The following is a 24872-nucleotide window of genomic DNA, read 5'->3' on the forward strand; positions in this document are numbered from 1 at the left end:
TCTCATTGCATGTTTATCAGATCTTCTCATTTACTTAAATGGGAACACTCTGCTTTTATGCATGGAAGATTATGCAGGCATAGCATAGTGGTTCAAAATAAAGGGAAACAATCTCTAAACACAGAAGAAGCACATGGACAAGGGCAAATTGGGTACTGAGAAAAACTACATACATCGAGGCAAAGAGGTGCCTATTTTCAAAACCAAAAAGCACTGAACTGAAATTAACAGAACAAAGAATGTACTTACAGAGTAGTATTTAAAACAGATTAGAAGCATAAGGGCTGAACTGGAGAATCAAAGACATAAGGACAATTTATTGACATACATTAGAAGCAAGAATACTGCACAACAGTTGTCTGGTAGGTTTGGATTAGTAGTGGGAAAAAAAAGGAGTAAATAAAGAGGAGGAAAAACTGCAAAAAAGATAATAGCAGATTCTGACCATGAGGTCTTTAGTCATGCAAGAGTGAACTCAACTTCTCATATATATATATATGTATGTATATATATAGCCATGTTAACATTTCTTGATAGCTGGGTTATTGATGAGAGCTATATTAAGAAAAAACAACCAAATAAAATCTCTATAGCCACTAACCCTCCTGAAGAAATGCAAGTCTATACACCTCCTTCAGCCTGTGTGTCCTTCATTCTCCAGTTCTTTTTCTTTTACACCAGCCAACAGCAATATCTAAATGCAAAATAGGAAGTAAAACCACACTACAAGAAGATATAGAATTAGATGTTCCATCTCTGGAACAGGAAAATTGTTGGAGGAAATGTGACTCTCTGACACAAAGTTCTTGCACGGTTCAGTTTTTCTGGGTGGAACAATACTGACCACTCTTTCTCCCAATGTCCAAAAATCCAGAAAGACCAAGAAGCCGCCTTTAGCTTAAAAAGAACAATTTCTTTTTAGGCCTAGAGCAGATGGAAACCATTGAAAAAGATTTGCACTAACAAAGTCATTAAGTTGTATTTTCTGACCCCTCCAGATTACATCTTGTTAAATCTCTTCTTCTCCAAGTAAAGGGTAAGAGAGCAGCAGATAACAAAACACAAAGTGCAGAAATAACTGGATAAACTAAAAGGCAAGACTGGCTGCTTGAGGCTGAAATCAGCATTTCCAACAAAAAGAAAAGAATGCCTTCTTCTATCTAGAATGAATGAGTAGCACTCCTTAAATGGCCACAGAAATAATCCACACTGCATGTCAATGAATTCTAGCATGTAATAATATGGTTGGAAGCCTACGTGAAAGGATGCTAACCTGAATGCCTAAAGAAGAGGTTACAGAATGGAGAGAAAAACAACACAGCTACTGTAATGAAAAATATGGCTTTTTTATATTGGAGTGGATCTGCAGGTGAAATTATTATTTACTTAACTGCTCAGAAGGGCTTTAATAATGACTCAAGGATCATAAAGAAAACAGAGCAATTCTGACCAAAACTTAGGCTTGTGATTAAAAATGATCTAAGTAGCCCAAAGCAAAATGTAGGAATAAAAAAGACACTTAAGAAAAAGATTAGTATTAATTGTATGCAGAAGTTACACTTGCAACAGCTTTTGACACTATTTAGTAGTCTGGGAAAAATCAATTGTAAAATGAAGTGGCAAAATTGACACTTGGAATATATTTGGGTTACTGAAGAAATTTAACAGAGTTAAACGAACATGAAACAACGTGATCAACACTTTTTGTTACTTATTAAGTAAGTTGCATAGCAACATTCTCAGCAAAGGAAAAAGATCTGGGTGCCATCACAACAATTCAGAAGCACTGTCAAGAAAAAAAGCAATCTTAACAGTGCAAGCAGAACAGCACAGAAACTATGATTCTAGCGTGCACCTGACAGGGAAATACCTTCAAGAAGAATGCTGTCTGCAGTTCTTTTTACCTCACTTCATTAAAACCACAGAGCATGAGCGTAAGGGCAAGTGACTAAAATGATCTGGCTCTCGAGACGACTGCCACGTAACATGACAAAGAGATGATGTTATCAAGCACATGAGCAACAGGGAACATGACAGAGACGCACACTTTGAAAGTCAGAACTGTATTTTTTTTACTTGCAGTGTTGAACAGGAGATCACGCAGCAAAATTAAATGAGCAGCGTTAAAACTATGGGAATATATTATCTTACTAACTGTTGGCTATGCGTGTGAAGAAACAGCGCCACAGTTCTTTATTAACTGACATCAATGAGACTTTAAAAGAATACTGTTCTATGCACAGCCTATAAAAATATAGCGTTAAATAGGATTGTTTGCTGGAAATACCCTTGCACAAATCTGTAACAAAGGCATTGGACAAGGTATCTGTCTGGCCCACTTTCTGACAAGGACGGGGTATTCCAGAAGGATCAAATGCTGGTTGTTTTTGCCCTGCATGTTCTTACCAACCAGCCCTTCATGAGAACGGTCTGGCTAGACTTAGCATTAATTAGACTGCAGATCTAATCCAGTGCAGTAATTTCTACATTTAAATGTTTGCTATGGTCAAAAACAACGATTCCCCAAAGCCTCTTCCCACCCCTACTACAGTGTAGTACAAATGAAATAATTTATCCTCTAAGTTAGCTGCTGTGCCTGACGCAATGCTGACAATGCATTTCTCAGACTTCACAAAATACCTGGAAGTACATATTTTTTGCTACCTACTTTTCCTCTCACACTAAAAAATCAGGAAGAACTTATAAGATTCTAAGATTCTGCTTCACAACATGAATGCGTTTCCTTATTTTATTATCTTTTTTCCCCATCCACCCATCATTATTTGTAAAACTCATTTAATAACTCAGAGATTCCAAGATGTGTGTCAGATGCTGGGATATTGCCACTCGTGTGGTGGTTTGCCACACTTAGCCTTCAGTCTTGTGGCTAACAATTCACCCAAAATGTGATAATACCTCACCACAACCCACACACTGCTGCTCTTCAAAGGAGAACAAGGATTCATAATTACGAGATGATGAGCTCAAATAGAAGACAGGAGATGAGGGAACAGATTCTGTAACCACACCTGTGAGCGGTTAAACTACTGAAGAAGCTTCTGCAGCTCCACTTTCTCTCACAGCATCAACAAAAGACAGGCATTTTCAAAATACTTGAATAACGTTTGCTACAACAAAGGAATAAATTCAGTGATAATACTTTGCAGAAGAAAAGGTTTAACATCTATTAAGAATGTAAATAAGCATTATTAACAAATAGACCTCACAGTCAGTGTAAGCAAGATACACACTGTCAAGATCTCATTCCTCCAGATTTTTTACTTTAAAATATTCTAAGTCTCATGCCAACCTTTTGTGATCACGTAGTTTCACTCATAACATAAGGAACTACACAAGAAAATATCTGTGTCAGTTCAGGGGCTCAGCACAGAAATTAAGAACTGGTTACAGATGCACTTTAGAGTCTATGAGATCAGTCCCATGGATATTCTCAGTAAAGAAAACATCAAAGCAGTATCCTTAGTAGACTAAAAATGTTGCAACTAGTTTTTGTGGGTTTTGTCATGATTAGTGAGTCAAGAAGTCTGGGGCAATACAAGACGCAATTAAAGACGCCATCAAACTCAACTGTGAGAACTGACCATCCTTTCAAAATGCGCATTAATATAAGATTAATGAGTAAGGATTTAAAAATAACAGGATTACATGCCTACTTGATTTCTCATTGTTAAAAATAATAATAATAATAAAGAAATCTCTTTTACCTAGAGGTCTTCCTTCTGTGAGGTTGAAGGATCACAACCCCAAAGCCAGTCCCTGCCTGCACAGCCAGATTCTCTAAGAGGCAGCCACACCCTCCTCTTCCTCATTTTTTTCCACTGACCATGAAATGTGTTCTAAGCCAGGCACTGAAAAAGAACAGGAAAAAAAGATCGTATAAGTACATTTTTAAATGGACAACAGATACCACATGGCTGATTTAATTAAGCAGATTAGAAACAAATAAGTATATTTATACAAATATATTTTTATTTTCTGTTTCATTTCAAACAAATTTGGTAGGCCTGATTTGGCTCTATTCAAATCACAAGAAATGTCATTAAGCATGTTCTGTACTGACTGTAGAATCAAGCCCTCTTGCCCTTTTTAGAATGTAATATTTTACTTATGCCATTGCTGCTGTAAAAACAACAAACGAGAGGCTTCTCAGAGTATGTTGGAATAAGCCTATGGACTTTGTAATAGAAACTAAAAGATGAGTTTTGACAGATGTTCCAGAGGTGCTCACTTCAATGAATTGGATCACCGTATCTTCAACAAAATAACACTGCAGCATCACTCAACATGTACTTACTGCTGTTTTATTTTACGCAATTTATGTCATCAATAATTTCACAGTACATAGAACATTATAGAAATCGACTGTTGCTATAAACAGCTTTGCACACTGTATCATCTGCTGGCTTTTATTCATTATTTAAACAACACTAATTACACTGCATTTCATATTCTATTTAACCACAGAATATTGAATAGAAACACAGAGCCATAAAAACACTTTTTTCCACTACCTCAAAAAACAACTAATAAACCAAAGCCAAAACAACAGCCACCCTCAAAACAACAAGCAAAAACCCAGCAACACACTTCTTTTCAAGTAACTGGCTACGAGATTCAAGAACAAAGCAAAAACACATATGTAGGGGTGAGCAATTTTATCTGAAGTGCACAAAGGTACTATTGGTCAGCTCTCATAAGGGCAGGGAAATTAACATTGAAGTTCCTTTTTTTTTTTTTTTTTTTTTTTTAAATTAAGTTTAGAACTAAACAACGTGACAAAAATCTGCAGCTCATTGCTGTTGTTTCCTGAAAGAACAAACTGACATTAAAATAAAAACGTTGAGGTTATATTCAGATGAATGCCTGAGGATGACAGCATTTTAGGCTGTACAATAATTATAAAACACCAAGGCCAAAATAATTTAGAATCCCACCACTTCTTATTTATTCATTTATGACTCCATTACCACAGAAAAATACTCTTACAAACATCGTGCGCTCTCAGTATTAGAAGGGTTGTTCACAAAGGCATTTTGCATGCTCCTACATCCTAAGAGCTTGCCAGTATACAGCTGCGTAAATCTCAAAGCCTGCACGACACAAAGTTAGATACAGCACACAGGCAGTATACACACTTGCACATACAGTAAAGTACAACTAACTTGCAGAATCATATCAACACCGCTGTGTTTATAGACATGTTTACTCATGCAGAAATCTTTCTCTAAACTGCAGAGTATTAGGCAACATGTGTACCTCTCATCATAACGGAACACTGTGGTACCCAATGCTGACTTCTAAACCCAAGGACAATGTTACCATGTCATTATTTCACCTGTGTGTAACAGCCACCCCCTGCTAGGCCCTCCCACTCACAACATCTGTGTCAGAAAAGCATGCTTTCTCCAGACATCCTGAATTCATCGCTAGAAAGGTGCTCTACAAGGAAGGGAGCAAACAGAAATCCGAGAGTAAACAAGAAAAAAATCCCAAACAACAGCGATGAACAGAAAACATAAAAGCCAACAGAAGCAAAATCCCCAGTCATAACGAAGGCCTTGCAGGAAAAATAAAATCTCCAGTAGATAAGTGCCTAACAAAAAAACTAAACAGATAATTGAGTGTCCCAGCAGTGCCTGGCTACAGCCTTGGGATTTAGGCAACAATGGATTACAAGGACTATTCCCTTGAAAACGCAGCCTGCAGTTCCCATACTGTTTTCTACCACTAACACATCTAAACTGTGACTAAACACCTCATTATGCCTCTCTGGCACCGTCTGAAGCAGCACCTAAAAGCAGAGCTAGAAAGAAGCTGTTTTCCTCACAGACAGCACAGGCTTGCAGGATCACAAAGTACCTCCCTCCCCCCAAATCCATTTCTGCACTTGGCAACAGGTGGTACAATATAGCCCCCAATCTCCCACTTTAAAGTAAAAAAATTTACCTCATCTACAAGACATCTACAGAATCAGGTTTTTTGTTGTTATTTAGTTTTTTTTAATAATTAAAACGGAGAAAAGAGGTTTAACTGGGCCCTTATGCTGGTTTCACAACTTAAATGCCTTTCTTAACGTTCATTTGCAGATTACAGATGTTTCATTTAAAGAAAATCCAGCCCTCCCAGTTACAAATAATAACCAGCGACTTTAGGTAACAAGCCAGTACAGACAGATCTCACATGAGAAAAAGCAAACTCGTAAAGCATTTTCAAAGGAACTGTATATGCCTCAAATACTTCACTACTATCTCTTTCTGCATTTACTTGCTAATTGAGCTTAAATACACAGATGAATTATGAGGCAATAGCCTCCAATTTTCTTAGTCTTACTCCAGATAAACATTACGTTCTGATTTATGAATATCTGAAATATTTAATTTGCTGTTTATGGCACTTAAATAGTTAATCTAATTTATGAAAAGAATACCACATGAAAGATTCCTGCTATTTTCTCCTTTAAGCCTCACCACTTCAAAAGCATTTTTTCCCATCCATTATTATTTAGAAGCGCTCTTCCCTTGTTGAGCTGGACATACTAATATAGTTCACGAGGCCATGTTGGCAGCCCGGTTTCTTCTCCAGTCTCCATGTTATTCATTAGGCAATTCTGCTCCAATACGTACACAAGAAGCCGGTCAAGTGCAAGAGATGACTTTCCACACGCAGTTACGTCTCGCACACTTCAGCCAAAAGCCCTTAGGACAAAACACGAAGCTTCAAAATGCTCTGTTTCTATCTCTGGCCGTTTCTGGAGCCTTACAGCGCTTGCAGTGACAGCATTTCTGCAGCGCCGGCACCCTGTCCTCAGCAATACACCTGTGCCCCTTTGAGAAACCACCCCCCTCCCTGGCAGCACGTTAAGGATGGAAAACGCTTCGATTTTGTTAAAAACCTATTTCTCGATTCGCAATTAAAAGGAACCCGGCTTTAAGGGCGCAATTTCATGAAATATTCAAACGCTTAAATGCAGCTTTGCAATTGGAAAGCTCTGCAGGTCTTCCCCTCTGCGAACAAACAACAGATCCGTAGCGCCAGCGTGGAGTACCTGGTGCAGCAGATGGTTAAAATTCTGCATCATTTTTAATAGCCCTAAGAGCAAGCACTGCCTTTTTTCCGTCGGGTGGGGGGGGGAGGCCGGAGGAGGAGTGGAAGGGGGGGGGGGGGGGGGGGGGGGGGATTGGAGGAGAGGAAAAAAAGCTGAGGACAGCAATTTGCAGACTTTTTTTTTCCTTGACAGCAGCTCGCCACGCCTCGGTCTGGCCCTTCCTCCAACCTCTGCTAACCTAAAAACCAGCGCCAGGCTGGCAGCGGGCCATAGATTCAAAAGTAAACATTGTTCTCCTGCCATTTTTCAGCGTTGTTTATCGCAGCCCGATCTTCCCGCCTTCCTTCCTCGCTGCAGCTCACATCCCCGTCCTCGCCCCGGTTTGTTTCGCTCTGCAGCCTCGCCGAGCTCCCAAAGCCACACGGTTATCACACGGTTACCCAGCACTGCAGCTCCCAGCACACACGGCGCTGGCGGAGCAGCAGCCCGTTCAATAGGGAAGAAAGGAACCGGGCACATCTCTAAATGCCGCAGTCCCACACAACGAGGTGGCACGTCCTCCGTCGCCGCAGCGACGGCTGGCTCTAGCACAACGCATGCCCCCTGCTAGAGCTGTAGTTGCCATTACAGCGCGGCTTCTGCCTCCAAAGCGTTTTTATTGCCTTATTTAACGGCACCGGGGCTGCTGGAAGCACAGCCCGGCCGGCACACACCGCTGCCGAGTGCACCTGACTCTGTCAGCCCAGCTCCGCACTGACACGACCGGCTACCAAACGCCGGGATTTTGTTTCGTTTCTACCCAAAACCATTCGCTGCATTAAACGGACAGTCCGGTGCCAGGAAAAAAAAAAAAAAAAAAAAAAAAAAAAGCGGCTCAATATCCAGACACGGATTGAGAGAAGGAGGGCGGGCGACAGGCCTCAGCGTCACCTGGTGCCGGCAGCGCGCCCCGCGGCGGCCATGTTGCGCGCTCACGGGCCTCCCGCCGCGGAGCCGTGCCAACCCAGCGCGCAGCCCGCTGCCAGGCAGCTCTTTCGTGCCGTTTGTTCCCCCATGTCCGCCCAGGGGCGGCCCGGCAGCCGCAGGTGGGCGGCAGGTAGCGCCGGGCCCCGCTCCCTGCACAGGGAGAACGCGGCGGGGTCGGGAGTGCCGCGGGGCCGCCGGCAGGCTCATGAATAATTGCGAGCCGCTCGCCATTTCCATATTTAAATCGCGGAGCGGCGGGTGATTAATTAAGATGATGAAAAAAAAAACCAAAAAAACAACAAGCAGAAGTAGCCAGCCGGCTGCCCGCATTAACCCCTTCCTGCCCACCACAGCCCCCCCTAAAGCTGTAGTTCTCTGATCAAACCCAAATGTGTTATATTTCAATTTACAACAACATTTATTTATTTATTTATTTATTTTTTCATCTCTCAAAGTACGAGTTGTGGATATTCAGGGAATCACAGAATGGCTTGGATTGGAAGGGGGCCTTAAAGGTCTTGTTCCAACCCCCTGCCGTGGGCAGGGCTGCCAGCTGTTAGATCAGGCTGCCCAGGGCCCCACACAACCTGGCCTTGAATGCCACCAGTGATGGGGCATCAGCAGCTTGTCTGGGCAGCCTGTGCCAGTGCCTCACTGAATCAAAAACTTCCTTGTAATATCTAACCTAAATTTCCTCTCTCGTAGTATTAAACTATTCCCCCTGGTCCTATCCCTACAGGGCCATGTAAAAAGGATCTCTCTCCTGTTTATAAGCTCCCCTCAAGTACTGGAAGAAGGCCCCAATGAGGTCTCTCCAGATCCTTCCCTTTTCCAGGCTGATCAAGCCCAGCCCCCTCAACTTAACTTCATAGGAGACGCACTCCCCTGGCCCTCCCCTGGGCCTACTGCAGCAGCTCCACAACTTTCTTGTCCTGGGGAGGCATCCTGAGCAATGATGGAAAGGAGAGGAGAAGTGAAACATTGTTAGACCCCGGTTTTTGGTCTCTATTATTACCCACACACACATCTACCAGTCTCTCTGTCCAGAATGACTGCAAGGACAGTCATTTGCGGAGCTGAGGCACTGCTGCTCTGGTCAGCGAGGGCCGGGTTCTACTTCTCCTTCCCATGACCAGCCTTCTGAGGAAGTTCTTACTGTGTGTCATCTGTTCTTCTGCCTTGGCTATACTAAGCCCCTTTGGGCAACTCATCAGAATCACTGTAACTATCACCACCTGGAAAATTTTCATTGCCTTAGCACATCAGAATAAAGGACATTCTCATATGCAATGTGGGAACCAACTTGTCATTCCGACATACAAAAGGTTTTGCTTTTGTATTTAGTATCTAAAATCAAACAACAAAAAGCATACTGAAAAATCATAGCCCATAGAGGTAGGCCCAAAGCATTTAAATACATACCTGTTTTTAGAGGCTACATAATATTTTGGAGGACTTTATAGCTATAAAAAATATTGATAAATGAGTTAGAAGCTTGCTGTTCTCTCCTATGAAGTCTGTGTAGTCACAGTAGCAAATACCAATCATTTTATTAAAAAGAGGTGAATTTCGCTCATTACCAGTGTTGCTGTGTATTCCTTGCCTCTTTTGCAAACTCACCATGCTCATTTAAAATGATCTCCCTAAGCTTTGTAGCTCAAAGCAGTATGAGGAAGCTGCATGCCTGTATTTAGCTGAATTTTAATGGAAAAAAAGACTTCACTAAAAACCTTAACTGCATTATGAAATGATCCAAAAATATTATAGGTGGGGCTGGCACAACTGCCAACTGTTAGGATTGCCAGATACCTCCTGTTTATAAGACTATGTTTTCAATTGCTTGTAAACTTTGCCAAACATAAACTATTTGGCTGAAAATTTCTCTCACCAGGTGTGTGCCTCAGGGATAACTTATCCGAAAATCTGCAGCCCAGTGCCTTAGACCTTTCCAAGATGAAGCCCATGGAAGCACCAATCCTTTGGTCCACACTGCGAATCACAGAAACCTTTTCTCTGCATCCCTGTGCTTGGCACAGAAATGAGAAAGGGAGGGAGCCCGGTAGGAAGTGCCTTTTGCCACTTCATTTCAGTCAAGCTATAAATGTTTGGAAATTGCAGTTCACATACACTTGCTAGAGACTTGCTGAAATTTAAGAGGAAAGATTCCCAAACATTCCACCTGCACCGAACACATCGCTTCCCCTTGCAATGAAACTGAGCTTCTTGGCTAGTGGAGCAAATGGGAGCAGGCAGAAAGGTGCCAACAGACAGCGCTGAGAAGCCAGGACACTGAATTGCTGACATCTGCATTGCTTCTCTATGGAGGTGCTTTAAATAGAGAATTATCTCTTTATTGCTACCAGTCATATTGAGGAGCAGGGCACTATGGGATGGCTCAGGGTATTCCACTCCTTCTGGTGACTCATTTGGATGTTAGCAGACTGCTACAAGATATAATCTCTGTTTATGCAATTTGCTCTTCATCCCCCCTAACTTGCAAAAAATTACATGCGCTAACATGTGCTTTCACAAAACCGTGTGCATGCATACATGTGTTACAATTGATTAAAACAAGGGTTAATCTTGTTCAAACAGGATTAAAAGGTGCAGAATCTAACTGAAAAAGTAGAAATAAAACCAACAGTGTGGAGACGCTTCTTATGCACTGTCTTTGTGTGACACAGTCCTCAATCTCAAGTCTGTGTTATGTCTTTTCTGTTGAGTCCTTGCTTTTGTGAAACAAGACAGTATCAGCATTGGCAGCCCCTCAGTATTTTGCATTCACATCACTGAACAACCTGAAGCTCCATGCCTTGCTTACTCAATTCTCCCCTCAAATTACTGCCCAAATTACAAGGTTTTCCTGTGGCAGTTAGTCCGTGAATGCTTCTCAAAGATCTATTGCTTTATCTTCACGAAAATCTCTTGAGCTGGATGAAGGAGAGATACTACCTCCATTTCAGACACTAAGGATTTGGCACAAGCATCCATCCATTCCAGGCACCCAAACTGAGAGCTGAAGAACCTTGCTTTTCAAGTTAATCAGCTGTCTACAGTGCTGCATATATTGGCATTGCATGTTGGAAGCACCTTTCCCCCAGATTTCACTGGCAGCGGCAAATGCTTGGTATAGATCACAACCAAATGAGAAAATGAAGAACCAAACCTAACAGATTTATAATTAACCTGCCCTAATGTATTTCTGCCAAATACACACACCTCTTTCTTAAAAAAAACCCACACCATTAACTCTATGCTGAACGGCATAATTTGCTTTACAAAGCATTTTTCATTCTGTCAGCTTATTGGGACTATTCTTAGCATTAAAGAAACACAACATCAAACTGGTTTAAAAAAAGTATTTTCTACTCCTAAAAATCTTCATTAATAGGAAGCATTAGGATCTGAGGGAAGTTTGACTCATAAGTTTTCAACGGTGGTGCCTGCAGTACCAATAATGCATTAGGATGAGATGTAACAGGTTGCTGAGACTTCCACTTTTTGTGTCCAAAATGTCCAAGCTGAATGCAGCTTGCATTAGCTATGGCTCACACTTGCTGTAACTGAGATCTGTTCAGTGGCCCACATCAACCAAGTGCTCTGACTACACAGTGACCTTGGAAGATACTTTCCGGGCTAAAGTGACTTGAGCTTCCCCAGTAATTTCCCTCCAAAGGAATGACTGAAAGGCTGCAGAGAATGAACATTTCTTTTACATTTCAGCAGCATGAAGGCCCTAAGGCTCTTGCTGGAGAAGTCAGCCGGTACCAGTTTGTTGTTACTTCAGACTAATGCTATTCCAGTAGCACTTTGTTGAACATGTTCTGCATCTTCTGAAATAAACGATGAAAGTGGAGTAATGATATCAGTGCTAACTGGATTGCATTTTTAAGGTTATTTTATCATTTGAAAAAGCAGCCAACCACATTCTGCCTGCCTGCTTTTATACAGATACATCTTTCAGAAACTCACACATAAGCTTATGTGGGACTCCTAGTATTGTGTACATTGTAAAATAAATCTGTATTGGTCTGCTTTCAACTGGAATGTACAAGGGCTGCTATGATAGCAATGCCTCCTCTTTGATTATGTGATTGTCCACAAAATCAGAGGTGGATGTTGGTGGTATGGCCATAGAGGCTGAACCATCCCATCAGTATTCCATAACATGTTGTTGCTGTATGACCGATGGCAGCAGAGGGGCAGTCTGACAAAATAAATCTGATTTGGAAGTGGGTATGAAGCAAAGGTGTGTCATTGAATTCCTCCATGAAGAAAAAAATGGCACCCACCAACATTCATCAGTGCAATCAATGAGACCAGACAGTGGGTGTGAGCACAGAGAGATGGTGGGTGGTGAGTTTCAGCAGTGTGAAAGATAAGCCATATTCCAGACAGACATGCAGATATTTACAAGCATGGCATTCAGATTCTTATTCATTGCTGGTAAAAATGCATAGGTAATGGTGGTGACTACATTGAAAACCAGTGTTTTGTAGCAGAAAATGTGCTCTATCAAAGAGTCTTAACGTGTTCTTTGTTATCTTTTGTAGTTTCCATAGAAATAAACAGGAGGCATTACTTTCAGGCAACTTACATACTTGTGACTAAAGTTCTCCCGTGTAGATATAAATCTAGCAAATCAAAAACTGTTTACAGGTGCTCTAACTTAGTGAATTTAGTACAAAAACCAACAGGTGATAAAAATACAAACAAACATCAAAGACCACCATAACACCCTCCTAACATTAGAACTCATTTTATTTAATTATTCACACTGTGTTGGCTTCTCTGGCTTTTCTTTCGCATTTCCACTTCACTATTTTAAGATGTATTATTTTTCATCCCAATTCTGCTGTTCTACCTACACCAACGTAGACAGAATTTTCTATGTGAAGTCTCATTGAATGGAGAATTATGAATCTTTTGCAAGGCAGTCAGGCAATGCACCAACCACAGCACAGCGTAACCCCAGAAAGCCTTCCACACTTTTCAACTGCATAATATCAAGATTTAAAGCTAGAAAATACGAGGGATTCGTTGTTTTTTTTTTTCTTTCATGAAGCAAAAACAATAGAGGACAGTACTTCATGTCCAGCTTTGAGGAACAGTGGGTGTACTTCACAGCTGAAAGCTGAACAGGTTTTACATACTCACATAGTATTTGTGATACGGGCAGAACCTCAGAAATGGCGAGTTGGTTCTGCAGAAAGATACCAACAGGGATACAGATCTCAGACTGGAAGGGGTTACAACAGGACAAAACTCATCTGGAACTTGAATGCTTTGTAAGAAATTCTCCTATTTAGAGCCACCACAGATGTTTAGCCTGAATCTGTCTGCACACGCAATTAGCAGAAAATGAACAGAAAATGAACAGAAAATTGCAATCATTTAGGAAAGGCCAGGGCAATTATTTAAAAATATAAGTCAAAGCTTTTATATCCAGAACTTTCTGTTCACTTAAGGTACACCACCACTCCCCATTTAAAAATGAAAATAAGACTTTTCCTTCCTCATTTAAAGGACTCTGGAGCATCCTGCGCAGTTTGAGGATTTCAGAATTACTGAGTATCTAAGTTGCAGCAGCATAAGGGGACAGTAAGTGGGCCAATGGTATGTCAAACAAAGATGAGGGTGCTCTAAGCCTTCAGGGCAATGGCACTTTCTACAGAATAAGTAGAAAAAGCAGCCTTACAGATCAGTAACAACCAATTTGAAATTTCACTTGGACAAACGAGACTTCAAAGGTATTTTTGTGTAGGTGTAAGAACTCAGCAGTTACAAACAATTAGGTATTAATTTGAAAAACACTACCTTCAGCACCTCATTGACTGAATAAATTAAACATTTTCCTTTTTTTTTTTTCTTCTTTTTTTTTCTTTAAATATTTGTTACTCTGGAAATTTCTTCTCAAATTCCATTTTAATGCACAGTGATGTTTTTTCCCGCAGTAAGAAGTTTGAAAGATAAAAGACAATCTCCGGAGTACCTTTTTATTACACTGATAATAAAATAACAAGAGTGAGGTGCTTCAGTTTGGTGCTTGCATTTTTTAAGTTGAGCTCTTTTTACATAGAAAATCTTAAAGGAAAAAAAGATATGAGTTTTGTTTACAAAAAACCAATCTAGTTATTGCTCGCAGTGATCCTTTTTATGTGTAGCTGGGGAACAAGTTCGTGTTCCTTTGAAACAATGTCTCTTTTTTTTTTTTTCCTTGAGAAATGTTTTAGAGGTAGGTGAATACTAGTTGCTGCAGCACGCTGAGCTCTTGATATATAGAATAGTGGAGGAAATAGTCTCAGAAACTATGTAAACTGCTTCCAGCCTGAACTTAGGCCACTTTTTGCCAATATTTCAAAATACGTTTAGCTGAATAAGCATATTTTAGACATTACAACAGTATAATCTTTTTTTTTTTTTCTTTTTTTCATCTGATCTGCTCTACGTATGCGCTTTATTACAAAAAGGTGGAAAGTTACACGTGGGGAAAAACAGGCAAAAGAAATTCAAAGTAATAAATTACCCTAAGTCCCCCCCTACCCCCCCCCAGCAGCCTCCCCACTGAAGTACATGAAAAACCTCATGTAAATAGTGAATGCATTACTCATGGCGGAACCTCATGTAACTTCCTCTTCTACCACAAGCTTTCACGGGATTTTTCTCTCACTGGCACTCGCTACCGTATGGTGGATGGACATTGCCTGAGATGTTTTCTTTCACCTGAACTGAGTTAAACAGCTTGAGCACTACCTGAGAAGTTGCTCCTTTCAGGGTGTGGAAGCTGCTGACAGAGAAGGATAAGGATTCCTCATGTCCCTACAGCCCAAGCAATCCGCCTGAAGCTGCCATTTATCTCCTGAAGCTCAGGATACTGAACGTACTAGAACACAATGCAAATATACCCCAGTATATGAATGCCACAGGACTACATGCCTGATTTCCTATTCCAGGTCAAGGATTTACTCTTTCTGATCTGCGAGGACTCAAGATTTCACCAAGTGCAGCATTTGTTTGGCATTACTGAGAAAGGCTACTAGAATGGCAAAATAGAATCTGCGTGCGTATGAAGTGAGCTGCAGAAAACAGCTTCCCAAAAGCTCTCTTCTCAGACTTCAAAGGAGATGCCTTGGCTAGTACAAACACCCTATAATTCAACTGCAGTAAGATTGTTTCATGTCAGCTCTGAACTTTGGCTGTGCATGGAGAGTTAGGAGGCCAGTACCTTCGTGAGGGCAGCCTTTGTGTGATCCAGTCTTCTTGCTTGAGAAAGACAGTTCCTGGGCTGAAGATATCACTGTGTTTCATCATTTGGCATGGAATATCAGAATATGTGGCTAAGAAATGCAAGCTCATGCTCCTGTGTTTGTGATCTCTGGCTAATACCTGGCTTCAAGCTCAGTGAAGAATATTTGAACACTTACACAGGCCAGGTGCCAAAGAAATGGATGGCTGGATGAAAATATGGCTGTGTGTACAGATAACAACAGGTCAAACATTTCCAGATTGTGCCGCTTAAAAGAAAAAAAGACAGAGATAATGGTCAAGATATGAAAGAGAGAACTGCAAAGTGCAGTACACTATGGAACTTTTCAACTTCTGGTCACTTTTTGGAAAAGAAAAGATTTTAGATGGCAATATTCGGCCATTACCTGCTCTCCAGAATTCTCTATTGGCACTAATTAGTACTGTGGAAGTAGTTCAGATCCCACCTTTGTTTTAGGGTACTGTCGTGAGAGGGTCTGCTTTGGAAAACTTACAGCATTAACATAGATACTAATGAGGAAGAATATAATGCGGAGAAAGACTAGGAATGAGAACAGTGGTTTGAGGATATTAATCATCGGTCCCAGGCGGCAGTAACAGTTGCACACAGAAGCATGAGGAATGCAGTGTTAGGGTGAAAACGAAACTGTATGGTGATTGTGCACCAAGTTAAAGAAAATATATTGCCCAAGGATTATCAATAATTATGTCTGTGAGATCAAGAGGATGGTCATTCAGAGCCATTTAGTACCAGTGGGCGTAACCAAACAGAACGATACAATTGCCTTTCCTCTGATGTAGCAATGCCTGTCTGGTTGGGTTTACACTTAAACATAGATTCTGTTTATTGTATTTATTTGTTACTGCAGCTATTTTCATTCCTATTGTTTCATGTTCAGTATAGCAAATAGCAAGGATAAAGCCTAATTAATAATGACAGGGCTGAATTAGGAAAGTGAGGAAGGGCTGCATGGTCATAAAGACTCAAAGATTTTGCATCAGCAAAGTGAGGATGGAGAGACTTGGAGGTAAGCATGAGGAAAGTGCTGTAGTGCTGTGTTTAAAACAAGCTCTGTAGACAAGAAGTGCAAATATGGAAATCAAGTTGTATCACTAACCTTCGGTCTTCCTTTAGTTTCAGAGCTGTAAGTTACATACATTGGGGACAGAGTGGACAGGAGGAGGGGAGTGGTGGAGCAGAGCTAGACAGATGCAGATAATGAGAGAGTGCTCCCTCAAAATATGGAGCCTGATCTTTACAAAATTCAAGTAAAACCCATGAGACTAGGACATTCAGCACTTTCAGCACAGTTGGGCACACAGTGCCCTCTTCTGCTGTTTGTATGATGTCAAGTGATATCAATGTTGAGATTTGCAACCATAATTAGAACAATTGAGTTTGCTTGGGGTGAGCAGGAGCAACTATACGTATTTTGTTGAGAGAAAACTCATGCAGCTCTCATTAGTCAGCTAATGGGAGGGGCCATCATCTGTAAATGTTCATCTATTATTTAGAAAGGAAAATGCATTACAGTGTTTTCCTCCATATACCAGACTGTTTCCTTAGCTCTGGAGGGCTGAATATTACCATTTATAAAAGGACAAAAATAGCTTTTGAAAGATATCTTGACATTTTCCATGTTACGGACAGTCTCCGTGAAAACCAAATTATGCCTCAAAACTCCACAAAATGATGCATCAAAAGCTATGGAACTAAAGGCAATTTCCACTGGTACAATGGTTATTCTGTTCAAAGACTGTTACTTATTATATTTACTTGCTGTTTCTTGTCTAGGCTACAACCAATCTACAGTGTCTATCGGCGTAAGTTTACAAGAGAAGGCCCTAAACTCTGTAAAACAATCAGTAGAACTACAGTTTTTTGTTTAGCTTAGAAAAACTCTGCAAATCTCAGGTCTCATTAACTTCCTTGGAGACCGAACCAGGGGTGAGCTATCCGCAGTTAAGTCATTTCTAACTTGTTTCCCACCTCTCCTTTGCTAAGCTGAACTCAGACATGCTGAAGGATGGTGAACTGCACTCTGGATTCATTTAGAGCTTTTGCAGGGTCAGCCTGTTAGAGAAGAGCCATTAGGCATTCACTCGGAAGAGACCCAGATCTCAGAGTACTCTCCCAGCCAACTACTAGCTGGAAGGCAGAAACTAGCTAAGATACCTGAAATCCACTGGTTCCTACTATATGCAAAGACTGTAGCCAACAGCCATACAGAAGCTTTCAGAGAATGTGTTAGGAGCTAGTAAGTGAATTAATTTTTTCTGTTTTAGAATCCTTTCAAGAAATGAACAAACTAAGATGACAATAGAATCTTTAACAATATTACTCAGACAAATGTTTGGACATCTGACATACTGGAGTGAAGCGTGATAGTCTCTATCACCAACTGATGAGGTATGATTATACAGCATTTCCCTGCAACCAGAAGCTGCGTCAGATTAAAATGCTGTGCTGGAGAGGCAGACAAAAAACTTCCTTGCAGAAACATCATCACACAACCTTCATAGTCCCCCCCTGCAGACGTCAGGAAAGGAAACTTAAAGAAGAATTTCAGGTGTGCAACTGGCAGTGCTGAGCAAGTGGCTTTCTCTGACTCTCTGTGGGAGTTACACCTATGAAATTACCTTTTGGATATTGAAGCACATAGTATATTTAAACATAAGACAGTTGTGATATAGCCAAATTTATGGATATGATATGGATATCCATATGGATATGAATCTTCTTAAGTGAGTTGTGCAATGCTGACAGAAATGCTGATACAAACATAAAACTGTATCTCCATAATATGCTGGGAAAAAAACAACACTCTTTTATGACTACACTGGGGCATTCCACATTTTTACTGGGCACGACTTTAGCGTTTTAAAATCAGTTACTTTTGTTAGCAGAAGTTTTGCTGTGCAAAGATCAGAGATCTGGAATTTGTTAAGCTCCCTAAAAGTATTCTAAATGTTTCTTACGCAATGGAATGCCACAGTTTTCCAAAGACTGATATCTGGAGACTATTAAGGGCCTGAAACCATAATTTGCACTCAAGCGAGTGCCACTTGAGGAATAAAATACCCTGTTTCTATTCCACCAAATTATCGGATCTTAAAAGTGTGCCACTGATCTGAGACTGAATGCCACAACTGCCGTACTGCTTTATTTAGGTAATAAAACACATTTGTGGTACGTGTTGATTTCTCTTACATTTCTGTTGTTTTGAAATAACTGAAAATTCTGTATATTAGATAAAGCCATGAAAGACTTGGATTACCGAAAAAGAATTGCCTAAAAACCTGTATTCAGGTGGGTATCACCATGTTGGTAGATAGGATAGTAACACAATGAATCCGCCGCATGCACTTGACACAGACATATACTGGAAACTTATATAATCTATATATAAAACTCCTTGTTCTTCAGAGAAGATCAAATTATATTCAGCCTTACCTTTTAGTTCCTTTTCACTTTATTCAGAATCATACATTTCTAAGTGGAGCGTTATGAAATGCTAAAATAATTAGTTCATCTCTCTCTCACGCAACTTAAAACTTTCTAGTAATGCATGTACACACAGAAAAAAAGAAAATGGCTGCAGAATTGGACTCGCTATCCTTAAAGTAATCACAGCACAGTACCAACCTTAAACAGCAATTATTATTTTGATAGCCCCTCCAAATTACAAGAAGCAGAAGACGGACGTAGAGCTTTCCCTGTGTGAGCAGCACTCAGACCCCACCAAGGGAAGAAAAGTACTCCTTGCTATGTCTGCCAGAAGGAGCCCCAACCAAGCATTGCATCTTCCCTTTCACAGACACCCAAAATTTACACAAAGCGGTCAGAACTGGCCACGCTCCAGGCCAGCATTCCCTGCAAAGTGAAAATCCTTTGGTTATGTCAAACAAAATCCCAGAAGAACTATATACAATACCTAACTCAGTTTAATGTCTGGCAAATACAAGTCTGATAAAGGCAACTAGTGCAAATCCCTCTTTTTATAAGAAACAAACCTTTTATGACTGGCAGTGCCTTCAGTGACTTTTTAGCCTCCTTCTACACCATGTATTTACCTACTCATTTTCAGTCTGTGCATGCACCTTCTCACAGGCCGAGTGGAAGGTAAAGTAGTGCATACAAACACACTGACAACAGGAAGGACAGGGAAGGAGCAGGCTGCTACAGACCGCCCTGGTTTTCCACTCTGGTTCTCCTCCAGGCCTTGCCCAGTGACCTGCCTGCTGCACACCATCCCATCCATCCCACAGCAGCTGCCAGCTCTTACACACACTCAGAACTGAATGCTGTGTCTCACAAAACAGTGAACTAGGATAGGAGGACCATCTTCACAATAAAAACTCACTGCATTTCCTATTATTATTATTATTATTATTATTATTATTATTATTATTATTATTATTATTATTTTAAATTACACAGAACAATTCCTTATTACATCAGGAACTTTGGTATCCCTTTGGTGACCTTTACCATGGTAAGGTAGTTTGAGATGTCCTTCTTCAGATTTAGCTATTACTACAACCGCTTTAGACTTGAAATTGGCAAAAACAGACTAACAAGTGCAGGTCTCACACACTGGCAATCACAAGGAGACAGTTCTCCTCATCAGTTCCCCCAAAGAACTTCTGCATTTATGACTTACATCTACACAAGAAATATCCTTAAAATTCCAGTGTATGCAGCAGAAATAAAAGAGGATGATCAAATAGAGCTACGATTAATTCTTTAACGTAACTAAATATATTTAAAGCAACATTGTGTAGAGTACCCATCTACTTCCAAGTCCCATTTCATTATGCATCTGGGCCAAATTCACATGCACCAAATACTAAGATACGATGAAAAAGACTGCCAAGGTTTAGGTTTTAGACTTACAAAAGTTGGCACTGATGCTCTGTAAATATAATTCAGTTTTTAACCTATTTGTTGTTAAAAACTTAAGACTAAAACCAGTATTCAGTTTTTAGAGCATCTGAATTGAATGAAAGCAAATACTTAGAACATCCTAATCTGATAGATTGAGGAAATAATGCTGAGATAAATGAATCTATACTTAACTGCACAACACATTTTTGTGCTGAAGCCCACATGTACAGAAACAAAGATTAAAATGTTTCATAATGAAAAGTAGTTTTATTTCACTATTAAAATTAGAGTCTTCATGAATCTTCATTCACTTCAGGCCTGGTCAGGCCTAATTTTCTCAGTATGTGCGAGTTACTCTCAGCACGTTCAGAAGCAGAGGATATTAGAGGGTACACTAAAGTTAATCAGAGAAGGAGTTTTTTTCTGATCTTTCAAAGATTTGACAGGAGGAGAATAAGTCTCCTTTGCAGGGATCCTAGCTCTGTTTGTCAGCTGAATTTGTCCTTTAAGTTTCCCACTGTGCCTTAGTCCTAGCAAGAGGTGAACGGAGAAGAGACTTCCTGACAATTCTTCTGTCACAAGAACTGAAATCTGGCATTAGGTCTTCTACTATCCACCACAGAGAAGTCGTAGCAATTGTAAGCATTTGCAGACCCTACTTCCAGCTCACGAACCATCCTGTACACTTTTGGACTTGGGTTTGGGGGGGCTGAAAATGCAAAGAAAGCGGTTAAAAAAAAAAAGAACTTAGGATCAGCTGGCATCTATGTGAGCAAATTGCAACTATAATATCCCGAGGGGGAGACAATGACAGGCTGTCACAGCTCTACAGGGAATCTGTGGAGGACAGAACACTGGGCTGAGGAGGAAAACCCTCCTGGTGGCAGGGATGAGGCCTCTCCTGAGGCAGGGGTAGCAAGACTGAAGAAAATGAAGCTCAGTAGGCTGCTGGCAGTATCAGAGCATGTAAATACGTGTCATGTTCACTGCCTTTTCTTAATGCCTATGAAATGCATAATGACACAATGAGGAAAACCATCATTTGTTCTAATGGTGAAGCATCAAAAGCATCCTATCTCCTCATAGCAAGGGTATACATATTGCCGAAGTCTGGACGTAGCCATCAGTCCACATGCAGAGCTAGCAGGAGACAAACACTATGACTCAGAGATACAAAGCAATGCCAAAAAAAACCAACAACAAAAACAAACACAGCAACAAAAACCAACAAGAAAATAAAATTAAAAAGTGAGGGGAAAAAAAAAAAAAAGAAGTGGAAAACTGAAGAACCAGGTAGGAAAATCCCATGTCCCCATCCTTTCACACCTTAAAACAAACCATCTAAGGATGATTTATATCTTTTTTCTTTCTGGAAAACTGAAAGCTCGCAATAACCCTAACTGTGGGATTTCTGCAAATGTCCACACACTGCACATACCTAATCAAAGGATCTGTCTTCATTCAAAATCACTGCAGTATGTCAGTATTCTGTTCACTCTGTTTTTGTGGCACAGAAAACTCAATAACCAGTTCCAGTCTTCTCTCTCCCCTGCTCGCTACCAACACTATAATAAAAAAATTAAAGAAGTCCCTTAGTTGGTCAGGGCTGCAACCCTCACAGGATAAGAAAAACTGGAGGATACCCAAAGGCAACACAAGGCATCCAAACCATGCCTGCAGTTTTTGCTTTCACTTGCCAGAAATCCAAGGGTTTTATAACTGATGGAATCCACCTGAATAAAAGCATGTGCTTACACAACGGCTGCTTCTCCTGCATTAGAGCGGTTACAAATAAGGTACCTTTCACACCGGGTTAGAAAGCAGTGTGTATATTTGTAAAAATTAATCTCTACTCTCTAAAACAAAAATTAATCCCTATTCTACAGTCATTAAAAAATCTATTCGGCCTGTGTGCTTCTTACCTCTTTCATTCTAAAAGCCACTGAGGAGCGCACGCACACACACACAACCTATAAGAAAAAATAATGCCAAGAAATAGTGTCATAAATCTGATGTAATATGCAGGAACTACTGGGTTTTAAGAGTAAAATCACTGGCAAAAAAAAAAAGCTACTCTGAAGTTACGTGCTGTGTTAGTGTGGTAAATAGAATTGGAGAGAAAAATATGGTTTATAAAATGGTTTTATTTTTTAGTCTAAAATAGGACTATATCTAAATGCTTGTAATGTAACCTAGTTTTGTTTACTCTGTCTTCAGAACCAGCTATCAGGAGCTTCCCATGTGCTGAACTGAGTCCATGATTATAAAAATACTTCAAACCACAGAACGGATCTATGTGCAGATGTGCTTTCTGAGTTAGCAAATAACCCTTTTATTACACTGAGTGCTTCGCAGATAGGTCACTACTCGCATGCATGCAGAAGTTAATGCTAAATGAAATTATTAGTAAATGAAAGAACTTTTTTCTTATGCAAATGCCTGCCTTACAAATGGTTAACAAAAAAAAACAAAAACAAAAAACCACAACAACCAGGCGAGTGTAACAGCAACAACAAAAAATCACTGTTATAATTACAGTTTAATAGAGCTACTAACAAAGGTTATCTATTTATCAGATAGGGTCATAAATGAGTAGCTCACATGTATGAAGCATAGGAGTATATCCTAAGTTACTAAAGCAGAGGCTACCAGATACAAAACTTCTGAATTGCATTTACACATTTCTTTCTCCATATCCAGACCTCAGCAGTGAGTGGAATTGGTGGGATACAGCCTGTTTCCATTGTGTGAGTGGTAGTCACCTACCTCACTATATTAAGTGTTCATTTGTCCATTTTGAAGCTAAGATTCAAATTTGATTTCAAAGTGTGACTGCATTCACACTTAGTTTATCATCGCTCCTTTACTAAACATCGGAGCCATAAAGCAATATGTACCCAATTGCTGAATCTTAATAATTCAGTCATGCTACTGCTTCTAAAATTGAATTTCTGTCTGTGGCAAATCATGTTGTCCATCAAAATATTCAGAACTGAAATCTTGTGATGGATTTTAAGAGTTAATATTTCTTTTTAGTTTTTTAATAAATTTATTCCCCAATGAATTTCCAACTCCTGACAATTTTATGCTGTTTGCACCATATTAGTTGTTGTACATTTGCTACAGCTTAAGAAAGGAGACTCCTAAACTGTATATAGATATGGATATGTATTTGCTTGTTAATATATTCTTTCTAACTGTGGAATCTTTTAATACTATATTGTGTACTTTGTAAAATGCTTATTCTATGAGTAGTTTTTATTACATTAAGCCTTAATATTTGTAAACATTTCCATTTAAAGCTTGCTTTTGCTATTTGCATGTGTCTTATCCAATATGGCATTTTAAAATAGCATTCTCAGCTGTATTTCTAAAGGGTCAGATGCAATTTGGCATGGAAAAGACAACGAACTGCTTATACCTAAAGCATTTGTTTTGGGGTAATTGTTTGCAGCTAGTGCAGCTGAAGAGTTAAAGCCATGTGCTGAATTTAAATCTATAAACATGAAAGATGGTGCCAAGTTGGCAGCGAATCGTGCATTCAAAAGTAAACGGGTCTCCCTGGCTGTTCCAAATGGAGGCATCAATATGAGGTTTAGCTGCAGCCTCTCTAGTTTACAGATGCAACCTTCCCTGTCTCTGTCACCTTTTACTCAAAACAGCTCATATTTTGCAGAAAGACTCTTCAAAAGAGACCAACAAAGGTCACAGTTTGCATTTCAATGAGAATATTAAAAGGAAATCTGGCATGTTTTATAATAAGAAAAATCTCAGAACACGAGATACAACTATAAAAACAGATTATTATTATTATTTTTGTGAGTGATTTTTAAATAAATCAAATTCAAGTAGCGCTTGCTGTTTTCAGAGTGATGGAGAAACAAGATGTCAGCTAACAAACCTGCACCAGCACCTTGCACAGCGTACTCAGGCACACCACGTGAAATTCAAAATGCAGTTTGGAAGAAATCAAATCACGGATAAATTTATATTTCATTTTAATAACCGCAGAAGGCCAAACCTCTTCTAAAACTAAAAGTTCAACAACAAAGGTAAGGAAACGCTTTCTTTGGGAAACGCATTCTTTTGATATAGATTTTAAGCTTGGCGTACAAGAAGACCGGGTTATCAGCAACATCCCAAGACTGTTTCCATTGTGTATCTTTATATGTGATTACTACAGCTATATCAACAGCTTCTAAGTCCTGAATTCTGAAGCATGCCTAGCCTTTGTCAGCCCGTGTATAAATGAAGATCTCCACATAATCTCTGCTTGCATTTGAGCAGGAAACATCTCAGAACATAGCCCAGAAGTATCTAAATGAAAAACGGAGGGAGAAAAACACCAAAAAACACCTCAAAACCCAAAACAGAAGAAAGATTAAGCTAATGCAGTGTTTTCTGTGAAAGGACGAATGCCATCCTTTATTCAGCTGGACTCTTTCTCACAGAAAAGGAAAAAATAGCAGCAATACAGTGCACTGGTGAGCACTGCCCTCTCACTGTCTCCAGATGTACTGACATTTGATTTGTTGCTGATTAGTATGGGCAAAAGAAGAGAGGGGAAAAAAAAAAAGCTGGCATCAAGTCACGTCCTCCATCTTAGTCCCAGCTGGTACCAAGCTCCAGAGAAACAAAGCGACTTCAGACTGTGCTATCATATATTCATGACCAAGAAGAAATATA

General features: G+C 40.0%; 1 long non-coding RNA gene across 8 annotated transcripts in view; it reads right to left on the minus strand.

The window, feature by feature from the left end:
- LOC146762491 (uncharacterized) overlaps positions 1–24872 on the minus strand; it is a 195860-nt gene that overhangs the window by 111350 nt on the left and 59638 nt on the right. For 4 of the 8 annotated variants that reach the window (XR_014936693.1, XR_014936685.1, XR_014936688.1 and 1 more), the window contains one exon: positions 3726–3869. This is a non-coding gene — a long non-coding RNA (uncharacterized LOC146762491). Of the gene's footprint in view, positions 1–3725; positions 3870–6488; positions 7023–7066; positions 7157–24872 lie in introns of those variants that run through there. The other 4 variants (XR_014936686.1, XR_014936684.1, XR_014936692.1 and 1 more) reach the window with 3 other exon arrangements.

Source organism: Coturnix japonica, chromosome 1 (genome assembly GCF_054131305.1).
Source record: "Coturnix japonica strain WE chromosome 1, WE-NBRP24, whole genome shotgun sequence".
In the NCBI taxonomy this organism is placed as follows: Eukaryota; Metazoa; Chordata; class Aves; order Galliformes; family Phasianidae; genus Coturnix; species Coturnix japonica.